At 51.1% G+C, this 15,559-nt stretch overlaps 1 protein-coding gene across 5 annotated transcripts in view; it reads right to left on the reverse strand.

Moving 5' to 3' along the window:
• The window catches only part of map3k7cl (map3k7 C-terminal like), a 167,663-nt gene that overhangs the window by 53,911 nt on the left and 98,193 nt on the right, over positions 1 to 15,559 (reverse strand). The gene's annotated exons all lie outside the window — the stretch shown is intronic.

The following is a 15,559-nucleotide window of genomic DNA, read 5'->3' on the forward strand; positions in this document are numbered from 1 at the left end:
TTCCCTTCCCCTTCTAGTCACCTGGTGTGCCCTCTTCCCTCATCGATTCTTTTATCCTGTTCCTGTTTGGTTGACAATTTGTTTGTGGAGTGGACTCGATGGGCCGAATGGCCTTACTTCCACTCCTATGTCTTATGGTCTTATGGACATGATGCTGAGTATTTTGTTATGTGCTGGGCATGGTTGACTCCATGCCCCTCTTTATTCCCCACCCCCCAATTTGTTTGTGCTCCTTGTCATACTTTGGCTTCCCTCTCCCTCCCTCTGGCTTATTGGTTGTTGGCTACAAACAGGTCTTGGAATAACTGGGTGAATGGCTCCCCTGTTTTGTGGAAGCCCTCTTCCGACCCCCGGAAGGCGAATTGAATTTTCTCTATCTGGAGAAATTCAGATAGGTTGGCCAGCCAGTCTGTAGTGTTGGGAGGTGCTACAGGGCGCCAGCTAAGCAGGAGTCTCTGCGGACGATTAAGAAGACAAAGGCAAGAGCCTAGGCTCTCCTCCCCATGAAGAGATCTGGCTGTTCTAATAGCCCGAAGATTACAACTATCGAGCATGGCTCCATCCTCATCCCCACTACCTTGGACATCGCCTCGAAGAAGGCTGTCCAGTACCCAAGTAGTCTGGGGCAAGACCAAAACATGTAAGCATGGTTGGCCAGGCCTCCTTGGCACCATTCGCGTTTGTCCTCCATCTCTGGGAAGAAGCTGCTCATTCGGATTCTGGTTAAGTGCGCTCTGTGTACCACTTTCAGCTGCATTAGGCTTAGCCTTGCACATGTGGATTTGACCCTGTGCAGTGCTTCGATCCACGTTTTTACAAATATATAAGAGTTTTTACAAATATATAAGACAAAAAAGAGTGGCTAAGGTAAATATTGGTCCTTTAGAGGATGAGAAGGGAGTTTTAATAATGGGAAATGAGGAAATGGCTGAGGAACTGAACAGGTTTTTTGGGTCGGTCTTCACAGTGGAAGACACAAATAACATGCCAGCGACTGATAGAAATGAGGCTATGACAGGTGAGGACCTTGAGAGGATTGTTATCACTAAGGAGGGAGTGATGGGCAAGCTAATGGGGCTAAAGGTAGACAAGTCTCCTGGCCCTGATGGAATGCATCCCAGAGTGCTAAAAGAGATGGCTAGGGAAATTGCAGATGCACTAGTGATAATTTACCGAAATTCACTAGACTCTGGGGTGGTCCCGGTGGATTGGAAATTAGCAAACGTGACGCCACTGTTTAAAAAAGGAGGTAGGCAGAAAGCAGGAAATTATAGGCCAGTGAGTTTAACTTCGGTAATAGGGAAGATGCTGGAATCTATCATCAAGGAAGAAATTGCGAGGCATCTGGATAGAAACTGTCCCATTGGGCAGACGCAGCATGGGTTCGTTAAAGGCAGGCCATGCCTAACTAATTTAGTGGAATTCTTTGAGGACATTACCAGTGCAGTAGATAACGGGGAGCCGATGGATGTGGTATATCTGGATTTCCAGAAAGCCTTTGACAAGGTGCCACACAAAAGGTTGCTGCATAAGATAAAGATGCATGGCATTAAGGGTAAAGTAGTAGCATGGATAGAGGATTGGTTAATTAATAGAAAGCAAAGAGTTGGGATAAATGGGTGTTTCTCTGGTTGGCAATCAGTAGCTAGTGGTGTCCCTCAGGGATCCGTGTTGGGCCCACAATTGTTCACAATTTACATTGATGATTTGGAGTTGGGGACCAAGGGCAATGTGTCCAAGTTTGCAGATGACACTAAGATGAGTGGTAAAGCGAAAAGTGCAGAGGATACTGGAAGTCTGCAGAGGGATTTGGATAGGTTAAGTGAATGGGCTCGGGTCTGGCAGATGGAATACAATGTTGACAAATGTGAGGTTATCCATTTTGGTAGGAATAACAGCAAGCGGGATTATTATTTAAACGATAAAATATTAAAGCATGCCGCTGTTCAGAGAGACTTGGGTGTGCTAGTGCATGAGTCACAGAAGGTTGGTTTACAAGTGCAACAGGTGATTAAGAAGGCAAATGGAATTTTGTCCTTCATTGCTAGAGGGATGGAGTTTAAGACTAGGGAGGTTATGTTGCAATTGTATAAGGTGTTAGTGCGGCCACACCTGGAGCATTGTGTTCAGTTTTGGTCTCCTTACTTGAGAAAGGACGTACTGGCACTGGAGGGTGTGCAGAGGAGATTCACTAGGTTAATCCCAGAGCTGAAGGGGTTGGATTATGAGGAGAGGTTGAGTAGACTGGGACTGTACTCGTTGGAATTTAGAAGGATGAGGGGGGATCTTATAGAAACATTTAAAATTATGAAGGGAATAGATAGGATAGATGCGGGCAGGTTGTTTCCACTGGCGGGTGACAGCAGAACTAGGGGGCATAGCCTCAAAATAAGGGGAAGTAGATTTAGGACTGAGTTTAGGAGGAACTTCTTCACCCAAAGGGTTGTGAATCTATGGAATTCCTTGCCCAGTGAAGCAGTTGAGGCTCCTTCATTACATGTTTTTAAGTTAAAGATAGATAGTTTTTTGAAGAATAAAGGGATTAAGGGTTATGGTGTTCGGGCCGGAAAGTGGAGCTGAGTCCACAAAGGATCAGCCATGATCTCATTGAATGGCGGAGCAGGCTCGAGGGGCCAGATGGCCTACTCCTGCTCCTAGTTCTTATGTTCTTATGTTCTTATGATCCAGAGTCCCCACTCTATTTCAAACCCCAAGTCTTCCTCCCACTTTTCCCTTGTCTCGCCAAGGGGTGTGTACACACTTCCTAGTAGTCACCCATGCAGCTCACCGCAGTACCCTCTCACTAAGATGTCTGTGTTCAGTAGGCCTTCTAACAGCAATCGTTAGGGTGGTCGTGGGTATGTCTTTGTTTCCCTACGTAAGGGGTTTTTGACCTGCATGTATTTAAGCTTGTTTCCCCTGTCAACAGGAACTTCTCTGCTAGTTTGTCAGCCTGCTGTCTGTGTAGAAGTCCCTAACTGTCAACGTCCCTCCCGTCTTGTTTCCACCTTTTGAAGGTGGCATCCATTATGGCTGGCAAAAACCTGTGGTTGTTGCAGATGGGAGCTTTAACGGACACTTTGGTTAATCCTAAGAGCTGTCGTAGTTTGTTCCACGATTGAAGTGTTGCTATCAACACTGGGCTCGTTGAGTGCTTGTTCGGTGGGGATGGGAGCGCTGCCCTGATCAGGGCCTGGAGGGAGGTCCCTGTGCAGGAGCCCTCCCCAATTCACACCCATTCGGCTTCTGGCTCCTTTATCCACCACTTTACCCTTTCCGCAGTTGCTGCCCAGCAGTAATATTGCAGGTTTGGGGGATGGCTAGAACTCCCCATGGCTCTCATTCTATGCAGGGCCTTTTTGGGGATCCTAGGGTTTCACCATCACCCCCACCACCACCACCAAACGCCCCCCCCCCCCACCCCCCACCACCACCAACCCTCCCCCTGCCACACACACACACACCACACAAACAAACATCATGATCAGTTTTTCTAATGAGTTGGAGAAGACTTTGGGTATGTAGATCAGTATGGATCAGAACAGGAAGAGGAACCTGGGAGCTTGATCGTCCCATCTCTGCAGGTCCTTTTTAACTTCTTCCACCAGGCTAGTCAGGAGCCATTTATGGATCCACGTCCACTCATGGGCGATTTGGAGCCCCAGGTAGCGGAATTTGTGTTGTGCTGTTTAAATGGCAGCCTCTCCAGCTCTACCCCTCCCCCTTATGGGTTCACCGGGAAGATCTCACTTTTGCTCAGGTTGAGTTTGTAGCCCGAGAAGGCTCCAAACTCTTTCAAAAGCGCCATGATACTGTCCATGCTGCTTTGCGGGTCCGAGATGTAGAGGAGCAGATAATCCGCAGAGAGCGAAACTCTGTGCTCTCTGTCTCCTCTCCGGATGCCCATCCAATTCTTTGCTGAGCACGATCGCTAGTGGCTCGGTCGCTAGTGGCTTGGTCGCTAGGGCGAACAGCAGCGGGGAGAATGGGCATCCCTGCCTTGTGCCTCTGTGCAGCTGGAAGTATTAAAGCTGGCGGTATTTGTCCGTACGCTCACAGTAGGAGCATTGTAGAGGAGTTTCACCCAGGCGATGAACCCTGCTCCAAGCCCAAACTGCTCCAGTACCTCTGTGAGGTACTCTGTCGAAGGCCTTTTCTGCGTCCAGGGAGGTGATCATATCTGGTGTTCTCTCACTGGATGGGGTCATTATCACGTCCAGCAGGTGCCTAATGTCCGATGTTATCTGTCTACCTTTCACAAAGCCTGCTTGGTCGTCTATTACCACTTCTAGTACATAGTCCTCTAGCCTCTTGCCTAGGATCTTGGCCAGTATTTTCGTGTCCACGTTTAGCAGTGAAATGGGTCTGGAGGAACGGCATTCTGTTGGGTCTTTGTCTTTCGTTGCTATCAGCGAGAATGAGGCGTGTGCTAGCATAGGTGCCCGGGTGCCCCTCGCCAGTGAGTCTGTGAACATCTACCTCTGGTGCGCAAATTCTTTACAGGAGTCTGCTGGGAATCTGTCTTGTTCCGGTGAATTCCCCGCCTGCATGAAGTTAATACTCTCCACATCCTTTCCCAGTTCCAGTGGTGCTTCCAGCCCCCACATTCTATCTTCCCCCATGACTGGCATTTCCAGCCCATTGAGGAACGATTTCATCACCAAGTCCCCTGCAGGGGGCTCGGAGGTGTACAGCCCCCGGTAGCAGGTCATGAATGCCTCATTTATCTATTCCGGCTCCGCCACTAGTTTGCCTTTGTCCTCTCTAATATGAGCTATTTTCCTCGTGGCTGCCTGCATTCGCAGCTGGTGAGCCGGCAGGCGGCTGACTTTGTCTCCGTGTTCATACAGGGTCCTCTGTGCCTTTCGAAGTTTCCTCCGTGCTTTCCTCCTGGAGTGGAGCTCCACCTCTCAGTCAAGAGTTCTACAGTCGGGGCCTCGGATTATCGCCAGACTACCTCCAGTAAACAAGAAGGGTGAGACCTCCCCATTTTGGTTATTAATAATATGGCCGGTAATATTTTCTCACTGAAAGCCTCATGTGCCAGGAGGACTTGTTCCACCTCCATGGGGGGGGGCATTGGGCATGGCCCATCTCCAATCTCACATCCACGTAATGTGGAGCTTGGTCAGAGAGTACAATCGCGGAATATTCCACTCTTACTAGTCCTGAAAGCAGCGATTTCCCCACCACAAAGAAGTCGATCCGTGTATATATTTGTGTACCTGGGAGAAGGAGAACTCCTTCTCCCCTGGGTGGGTAAAACGCCATGGGTCCACTGCCCCCATCTGCTCCACGAATATGTCGAGTTCTCTCGCCATTTTGGAAGTCTTCCCCGTTTTGGGGCTCGGCCTGTCTGTCCGTGGGGCCTGTAAAGTCCCCTGCCCCATGATACGTCAGTGCCGACATCTGAGATTTCCGTCATCTTATAAATTCCATGTTGTCCCAGTTGGGTGTGTACATGTTCACCAGGACTACCAGTGCCCCGTCCAGGACAATGCTAATCATGACATACTGTCCCCCTGGGTCCATAACTGTCTTCTTATTTAGCAGTATGGCTACCCCCCTGGCCCTTGTCCCATAGCAGGAATGATAGGTCTGTCCCACCCAGCCCTTCCTTACCCCAGTCGGTCCTTCTCTCTCAGGTGTGTCTCTTGGAGGAATACTATGTCGGCTTTCATACTTGTCAGGTGGGCGAAGACTCTGGATCTTTTCAATGGGCCGTTAAGTTCCCTGATGTTTCAGGTGACAATCCTGATGGGGGGGTTTTGTTTCCCCCCCCCCCCGCATACCTGCGGGATCAACCATTCTTACCTGGTGACACGACCCTGCATTCCGGGGTTTCCCTTTGTTAGGGGACCGTCCAAAATGTCCGCGGTCACCGTTCTCCCCATGAGGTCAGGCCCTCCGTTCCTTGTGCGGCGGGTCGGTCCTTCTCGCCCTGACGTGGCCCGAGCTTTGTCGCCTCGTGCATCCGCCGGTTCAGCCACTTGCTTCTCCTGGCTTTCCCCATTTCTTTTGTCTTTTGCGGCCATTGGAGTTACTGTTGCTTGGCATCTCTGTTCGTATTAATGATGGTTGGGGTTCGGGATACTTTTTCCCTGTATTAGCGGGCTATTTCGAGTAAAAGAGCTTATTCTCAGGTTCGTAGGAAGAGAGCCACCTGATGTGCGACTACTCAGCACATCCCCATCAGCAGAAGTCCCTACTCAGACAAATACAAGTGCCGTGAGCAAAAACAAAGGCCAATGCATCACTTTCATAGACCTCAACATGGCATTCAAAACTGAGCAGAGATGGGCTTTGGAAAATCCTTGAAAAACCTGGTTCCTGACTGTGGTGAAGCAGTTTCACAAAAATCAGTACAGACAAGTCAAGCACAACAAAGTCCCTTCCATATTTCCAATGGGGTGGAAGCAGAGACATGTGCTGGCCCCAACCATATTCATCTCTTCTTCAGCAGGCAATGGAAGACCTTTAGGAGGGAATTTACATATGTTTCCGGACCGGTAGGTGTCCTTTCAGACTCAGACATCTTCAGGCTCACACAAAAAAAAAGAAAAACTCATCCGCCAATTTATTTTCACTGATAACTGCGCTCTCCTTTCCCACAGTCAGTCAGACCTGTAATGTGTACAACATGTTTTTCCGAGGTGGCACAATTCTTTGGACTAAAAGTCAATTTGAAGAAAACAGAAGTTTTGCATCAGCCTGCACCTCAAGAGGAATATTGTCCAACAAACACTGTCATTGAAGGAACTGAGCTGACTGCTGACTTGCCTATCTGGGAAGCACCATCTTGTTTGATGCCACAAGGAAGTGGACAATAGGTTTTCAAAAGAAAACAGCGCATTCGGCAAACTCTAGAAACAACTATGGAGCAACCACACCCTCAGAGTACTGGCCAAACTCAAAGTGTACAAAGTTGTGGTCCTCAGCACTCTTCTACATGGCACCGAGTCATGGTTCCTGTACTGCAATCATGTGTGCCTTCTAGAGCACTTCCATCAGTCCTTCCTCCACTGCATCTTCAAGATCTGCAGGCAGTCCTGGAAACAGTCAATATCAAAGCCATCCTCCTGCAAAACCCACCAGGGCAGGCTACCTTGTCCGGATGGATGGCAGATACCTGGACAAGATAGTGTTGTATAGAATGCTGACCACTGGTAAATGGAACAGAGGGGTCCCACACAAATGTTTCAAGGACTCCCTGAACAAGTCACTCTCTGTGTGCCATGTCCGCTGTAAGCGTGATGCCACATCAGGAGTGCCAGACACCTTTGCGACTGAGCAAAGAGCCAGCATGGAAGAGTAAAGCATCCAACTGCCCCATCAGTGACGACACCTTCACTTGCGCCTACTCTGGGAGAACCTGCCAGTCGCAGATAGGCCTGACTAGCCATCAGCGGGCCTGCAACTGGCGAGACGAAAAATACAACCTTCCCAAAATCTTTGTCCTCGAAGAAACGCCAAGAAAGCGTTATGCTAAAACAGTCTGAAAAAGCTTTTGTGATCTGTGGATTGATGAACTTTATCTTGTCAAATCCTCTACATCTTTTGCCATTGCTTCAGGAAAATGACAAACAAAACTCTGTCCACTGCCCTATGAATCTTGAGCTTTTGATGTTAAGTTAACAGTAGCTTATTGTCTTCAGAAATTCCTACCCAAGCAGGCCAGAATATTATACCACCATTCAGATTTTTTGACTCTAATTTTTATTGATATGAAGTGCCAAAGTTCTCTATCTATATTTCAAATCAAGGTGCTGACACCTTTCATCATAATAGCTCAGAATTGGCTTTAAAAATGTGAACAACATGCGTTATTTCTATTGTGCAAATTAGTCAATAGTTTGGAGAAAGGTGTAGCTTCGTCAGAAGTTGTTTGTTGATTTGTTCTGCTCCACCATTCCCAAAAATGGTGTTTTACCTTTCAACTCCTCATACTTTTGATGAGGGCATTGGCACATTAATAGCCAATTAGACTCGCCATAGAAAGTCAAATCTAATTGTGTAAGTTAACTAACAGTGTGAGTAGACTTCCAGTGGCAGTTATGCAGCAGTAAGCCACACATGTGGGAGCTCCCGTTTTAAAGAGATTTTTCGGCTCTTTTGAGAGCCCAAAACGGAAATTTTTCGACGTCTCCCGGTGGGGGAAGGTGTGCTGAACGACTTTCCCTGCAGTCCATGACTCGAACTCGGAGTGGAAAGGTGGAAAAAACAGCAGCAGCTCCTCAGAAAAAACGGGGGAAGGGATCCAAGATGGCCACTGACAAAGCTCCAGAGGAATGGAGACTCTGGGCCCAGAAACAACAAACTGATCTCCTGCGCTGCTTTAAAGAATTCAAGGATGAAGTACTGAGCTCTCTGCAGGAAACAAACAGAAGGCTGTCAGAGATTCAGTCCACCCAGGGTGCTGCCATCAAGAAGTTGCAGACGCAGGCCATTGAACGAGAGGAGGAGGCCGTGGTCCTCGTGAGTAAGGTGGAGGGGCACGAAGCACTCCACAAGAAGTGGCAGGAACGCTTTGAGGAGCTGGATCACTGCATGAGGCGGAAAAACCTGCGGATCTTGGGCCTTGCAGAGGGGCTGGAGGGATCGGACCTGACAGCCTATGTGGCTGTAATGCTGAATTCGCTAGTGGGGGCCGGATCTCTCCATCTGCCCTTGGAGCTGAAGGGAGCGCACAGGGTGCTGGCCAGGAGGCCCAAGGAAGATGAACCCCCGCGTGCGGTGCTGGTGAGGTTCCACCCGTTCAGTGATCGGGACTGCGTGCTGCGCTGGGCCAAGAAGGTGAAGAGCAGCAATTGGGAGAATGGGGTAGTGCGGATCTACCAGGACTGGAGTGCGGAGGTGGCTAAGCGGCGGTCCGGATTTAATCGGACGAAAAACGCGCTTTATAGAAAAAAGATAAAGTTCGGAATGTTGCCGCCCGCGCGCCTGTGGGTAACTTATTCGGACCGGCATTATTATTTCGATTCCCCGGAGGAGGCGTGGGCCTTCGTGCGGACGGAGAAACTGGACTTGAACTAGGGGTTGGGGGTTGCGAGGTCGGCTGTAAGATATTAGTGCTGGATTCTGCTGTTGCTGTGTTCTCTTTTTCTTCTGTTGTTTTCTTCTTGTTTTAGTACTTTTGCAATTTTGATATGGTTATTTACGGAGGGGTTGTTCTGCTATGTTTTTGTTTTTGTGCTGTGGGACATTGTCTGGGCTGTGTATCTTGAGGGGAGGGTCGGGGGGGTATGTTGTATTCTATGCCGGAGTGGGGGTATGGAGTGGGGCTGATATTTGGGAGCTGCGTCAGAAGGGTGTGGTGGGGCAGTGCAAAAGCGCGGGCTTTCCTCTGGTTTCCCGTGCTGCGGGGCTGGTGGGTGGAGATGGTGACGGGGGAGGCGGGGCCTTAACTGGTTCTTCCCCGCGCTGGAGCGGTGCCAGGAGGGGGGATAGATTGGGGGATGATCCCACTTCGGGAGGGGTCGGGCTATTGGCGGGAGTTTCCGGGGTCAGCAGAAGTTAGCTGACCCACGGAAGTACAATGGAGGACGGTTCGCGGCTGGGAGGGTTCCTAGCCTGGGGGGGAAGGGAGGGGGGGAAAGGGGAATACCGGGTTGCTGCTGGTAGGGTCAAGAAGTAGCTGGTGGGGGCTGGGGGGACAGAGGTGAGGGGTTGTCGCTATGGGGACGGGGTCGAGCAGGGGGTGCTGGCCTGGGGCGGGCAGTCAACGGGCTATGGCTCGCCGACGGGGGAGGGGGGCGGGACGCCCTCTGATCCGGTTGGTCACCTGGAATGTGAGAGGGTTGAATGGGCCGGTGAAGCGGTCGAGGGTACTGGCTCACCTGAAGGGGCTAAAGGCGGATGTGGCAATGCTTCAGGAGACCCACCGGAGGGTGGCGGACCAGGTCCGCCTGAGGAAGGGATGGGTGGGGCAGGTTTTCCACTCGGGGTTGGATGTGAGGAACCGGGGAGTGGCGATTCTGGTGGGGAAAAATGTGTTGTTTGAGGCATCGGAGGTGGTGGCGGATAAGGGGGGTAGGTATGCTATGGTTAGGGGCAGGCTACAAGGAGAGAAGGTGGTACTGGCTAGTGTGTATGCCCCAAATTGGGACGATGCGGGCTTTATGAGGCGTATGTTGGGACGGATCCCGGATCTGGAGGCGGGAGGTCTGATCATAGGGGGGGACTTTAATACGGTGTTGGATCCTTCACTGGATCGGTCCAGCTCTAGGACGGGTAGGAGGCCGGCGGCGGCCAAGGTACTGAGAGGGTTTATGGACCAGATGGGTGGGGTGGATCCATGGAGGTTTGTAAGGCCGAGGGCACGCGAGTACTCTTTCTTCTCCCACGTACATAGGGTCTACTCTCGGATAGATTTCTTCGTGGTGAGTAAGGGACTGATTCCGAGAGTGGAGGAGGCCGAGTATTCGGCCATTGCAATCTCCGACCACGCTCCGCATTGGATAGAGTTGGAGATGGGAGAGGTGCGAGACCAACGTCCGTTGTGGCGGTTGGATGTGGGGTTGTTGGCGGAGGTGGAGGTGTGTAGGAGGGTCCGGGCAAGTATTGAGGGGTACCTTGAGGTGAATGATACGGGGGAGGTTCAGGTGGGGATGGTCTGGGAAGCCCTGAAGGCAGTAATTCGTGGGGAGCTGATATCCATCCGGGCACACAGGGAGAGGAGCGAGAGGAGTGAGAGGGATAGACTGGTGGGAAAGATGCTGGAGGTGGACAGGAGGTATGCAGAGGCACCAGAGGAGGGACTGTTGGGGGAGAGGCGCAGCCTGCAGGCTAAATTTGATTTGCTGACCACTAGAAAGGCGGAGGCACAGTGGAGGAAGGCACAAGGGGCAGTGTAAGAACATGGTGAAAAGGCGAGTAGGATGCTGGCTCATCAGCTCCGTAAGCGGGATGCGGCTAAGGAGATTGCTGGAGTGAGAGACAAGAGTGGGAATGTGGTGCGGAAGGGGGTAGAGGTGAATGAGGTCTTCAAGGACTTTTACGGGGAACTGTACCAGTCGGAGCCAACGGGGGAGAGGAGGGGAATGGAGAGGTTCCTTGACAGGCTTTCTTTCCCGAAGGTGCAGGAGGAGAAGGTGGAGGGGCTGGGTGCGCCGATTGAGCTGGAGGAGCTAGTTAAGGGGATCGGGCAGATGCAGTCAGGGAAGGCACCGGGGCCGGATGGGTTCCCGGTGGAATTTTATAAAAAGTTCGTGGACCTAGTGGGCCCCTTGCTGGTGCGGACACTCAACGAAGCGTGGGAAGGGGGGACTTTGCCCCCGACGATGTCACGGGCGCTGATCTCGTTAATTTTAAAGAAGGACAAGGACCCCCAGCAGTGTGGGTCATACAGGCCCATATCTCTCCTCAACGTGGATGCTAAGGTGCTGGCAAAAATCCTGGCCACCAGGATAGAGGACTGTGTGCCAGGGGTTGTGCATGAGGACCAGACAGGTTTTGTGAAGGGAAGGCAGCTGAACACGAATGTGCGGAGATTGCTGAATGTCATTATGATGCCGGCGATTGAGGGGGAGGCAGAGATAGTGGTGGCGCTGGATGCGGAGAAGGCCTTCGATAGAGTGGAGTGGGGGTACCTATGGGAGGTGTTGGGGAGGTTTGGATTTGGTGAAGGGTTCATTAGATGGGTAAGGCTGCTATATGAGGCCCCGATGGCGTGCGTGGCCACGAATAGGAGGAGGTCGGAGTACTTCCGGCTTTACCGAGGGACCAGGCAGGGTTGCCCCTTGTCCCCCTTGTTGCTTGCACTGGCAATCGAGCCGCTGGCGATGGCATTGAGAGGTTCAGAGAGGTGGAGAGGCTTGGTGCGAGGTGGAGAGGAACATAGGGTGTCGTTGTATGCCGACGACCTGTTACTGTATGTGGCGGACCCGGTGGGAGGGATGCCGGGAGTGATGGAGTTACTAGCCGAGTTTGGGACCTTCTCAGGTTATAAATTAAACTTAGGCAAGAGCGAGGTGTTTGTGGTGCACCCTGGAGACCAGGAGGAAGGAATTGGTAGGCTCCCGCTTAGGAGGGCAGGGGAGAGCTTTAGGTACCTGGGGGTGCAAGTGGCCAGGGACTGGGGGACTCTCCACAAGCATAACTTTACCAGACTGGTAGATCAGATGGAGGAGGAGTTCAGGAGGTGGGACATGCTGCCATTGTCGTTGGCGGGGAGGGTGCAGTCCGTCAAAATGACAGTGCTTCCGAGGTTCTTGTTCCTTTTTCAGTGCCTGCCCATATTTATCCCCAGGGCCTTCTTTAGGAGAGTGACCGGCAGTATTCTGAGCTTTGTGTGGGCACATGGGATTCCGAGAGTGAGGAGGGTGTTCCTGGAGCGAGGAAGGGATAGAGGCGGGCTGGCGCTGCCCAACCTTCTGGGGTACTATTGGGCAGCCAATGTGTCAATGGTGCGTAAATGGGTGATGGAGGGGGGAGGGGCGGCGTGGAAAAGAATGGAGATGGCGTCATGTAGAGGTACGAGCCTGGGTGCCATGGTAACGGCACCGTTGCCGCTCTCCCCCAAGAGGGTTACCACGAGCCCGGTGGTGGCGGCGACCCTAAGAATCTGGGGACAGTGGAGACGGCATCGGGGGGAAACAGGGGGCTCGATGGAGGCTCCACTGGGTGGCAACCATCGGTTCATCCCGGGGAACACGGATGGGGGATTCAGGGGATGGCAAAGGGCGGGCATCAGCAAATTGAGGGACCTGTTTATTGGCGGGAGGTTTGCGGGCCTGGGGGAACTGGAAGATAAATTTGGCCTTCCCCAGGGGAACATGTTCAGATACCTGCAGGTAAAGGCGTTTGCTAGGCGACAGGTAGAGGGATTCCCTTTGCTGCCCTCGCAGGGGACGATGGACAGAGTGCTTTCGGGGGTGTGGGTAGGAGAGGGGAAGGTGTCTGACATCTATAAGGTAATGCAGGAGGTGGAGTCGTCAGTGGAGGAGCTGAAGGCTAAATGGGAGGAGGAACTCGGGGAGCAGATAGAGGACGGGACTTGGGCGGAGGCCTTGGAGAGAGTCAACTCTTCCTCCTCATGTGCGAGGCTTAGTCTCATCCAATTTAAGGTGCTGCACCGGGCCCACATGTCCGGGACTAGGATGAGTAGGTTCTTCGGGGGTGAGGACAGGTGCACCAGATGTTCGGGGAGTCCTGCGAACCACGCCCATATGTTCTGGGCATGCCCAGCACTGGAAGAATTCTGGAAGGGGGTGGGCGGGGGACGGTGTCGAGGGTGGTTGGATCCAGGGTCAAGCCAGGGTGGGGACTCGCGATTTTTGGGGTTGGGGTGGAGCCGGGAGTGCAGGAGGCGAAAGAGGCCAGGGTCCTGGCCTTTGCGTCCCTAGTAGCCCGTCGAAGGATTCTGCTACAGTGGAAGGATGCGAGGCCCCCAAGCGTGGAGACCTGGATCAGTGACATGGCGGGATTTATAAAATTGGAAAAGGTCAAATTTGCCCTGAGAGGATCAACACAAGGGTTCTATAAACGGTGGCAGCCTTTTCTGGACTTCCTTGCTCAGAGATAGGTAACTGGGTCAATAGCAGCAGCAACCCGGGGGGGGGGGGGGGGGGGGGGGGGGGGGGGGAGGGGGGGGGGGGAGGGGAGGGGGGGGAGGGGGGGGAGGGGGGGGGGGGTGCATTATTGTAGTGTTTATTCTGTAACTTTATAGTGTGTTAATTTGCGTTGTTGTTAAAATGCTGGGTTGTTCATGGGGATGGGGCGAATGTATATGATTGTTAATATTATTGTTATTTTCGGTATTTTACTAAGGTGCGTTATTGTTGTATAAAATCAAAATTTCTCAATAAAAATTATTTTTTAAAAAAACTAACAGTGTGAGTAACCTTTTAATAATCTGATCATTGTGAGTAACCTCGCTGACACAGAAAGTGAACAATGAAAGCTGTGGAGTCTCATTCCTTCAGATTGTGAAAACTAGAAATTTAATTGTTTCCTCGCTTTTCCTTTGTCTTTTTCTTCTCTTCACCCTCATTCCTGGCCTTTCCTCCATTCATTTCTTTGTTGCTAATTTCACACTGCTTGCGAATTAACATGAGTACACTGTGGAGTCGGTGCTAACCTCACTGTTGAGGGGCTGTATACCTGAACACGGAGCACAAAACTATGCGAGATTAGCATGAGTTAAAACTAGCCTGCTGTACATAAAGGGGGGTGCATTTGCTGGAATAGCTACTAGAAGTCATTTTAGAACAGGAAAGAAGAGAAGAATGGCACAACAGGCAACCCTTAATCGAGGTGCAGAGAGGATGGATGTGCGCTATTCACAGGGGCCAGAAGGGTCTCCAATCTCTCAGATGGCAGATAGCCTTGCTTTTCAATTCTTGGATTCAACCCTGGGGATCTGGTTGCAGTGCTGTAAAAGCAGTCAAGGTCAATGAATACATCTTCAAATACCACATCCAAATCAGGTGCACCACTAGTGCCTCACACACTATCCAATGCACCACATCCCCATCACTCATCCATCATGACTCATACGTAGCATTCATAGCTTCACTTCATCCTCACACTGCTGTAATCCTCTCACCCACACCTCACAGTTTGTACACAGTGCCAGCTATTCAACCAAACACACGTCCAACTCCATTGCATGGCAAGGTGGTGCAGAACTGGATGTGGCGGGGCTAACTGGCAGGTGACAAGCATAGCTGCACATCTAATTCCCATGGAGTAGATGGTGCTCACCATCACTGGGGCAGTCATGACTGAGGCCATGGCCTGTGGCACAATACAAATCATCGAAGATGACAGTATACTCATACCTAATCTTCTTTCTCACATCCAATTGCCCCTTCATTCTGCACTCTCTTTTTGACAAGCTGCACATAGTGTAAGGAATGCATCTCTTACTTTGCCTACTCACCACAATCCTAACCTTGGGCCTTTCCCCTTTCAGATACCGAAGAACTGCCATCTGATCAGGCAGTGGTGGAAGAGCAACAAGGCAGCGATGAAGAAGAAACATGATAACTCTTGTAGCCTCCAGCTCAGATACTGACATTGTGCATAATTTAGAGGACAGCTTTAAGCCAGGATATGCATGTGGTGAGATTTCAGGCACAGGTTCACTGCAGCCAAGACAGAGCAAAAGGCAGTGCAGATGCCAGCTACTTGGAGGATGAAGTCGCACAGAGGTTGTGCTGACGAGGACTCAGATGAATATGTTCATGAGGACTGTAATGCAATGCTGTACAGAAGAAGGTTACTGGGTGTCCACAATTAAATGCTTGATTCATCAGCAGTCCTTCTGGGAAACTTGCGGTCAATATCAAGGAGCATGGACGAATCTGGTATCAATCTTCCATGTGGCTTTGGAGTTTGGAGTTCATTCATTCTTCCCAGCATGGAAACGGTGTCCAATTCCATTAACACACTTGTGGACCTAACCATGACACACTGAATGGTGGCCGATGTCATGGCAGCTTCCATTGCAACACAAGCAGAAATCACCCAGTATGTGGGAGGCGACAGTGGGAACTCGGACTTCTGTCATGCACTCAAACTTCTGCCAGCATGTCTGAGGTTACCAATATTCAAAATG

The sequence above is a fragment of the Scyliorhinus canicula genome, chromosome 7, assembly GCF_902713615.1.
Source record: "Scyliorhinus canicula chromosome 7, sScyCan1.1, whole genome shotgun sequence".
Lineage (NCBI taxonomy): Eukaryota > Metazoa > Chordata > Chondrichthyes > Carcharhiniformes > Scyliorhinidae > Scyliorhinus > Scyliorhinus canicula.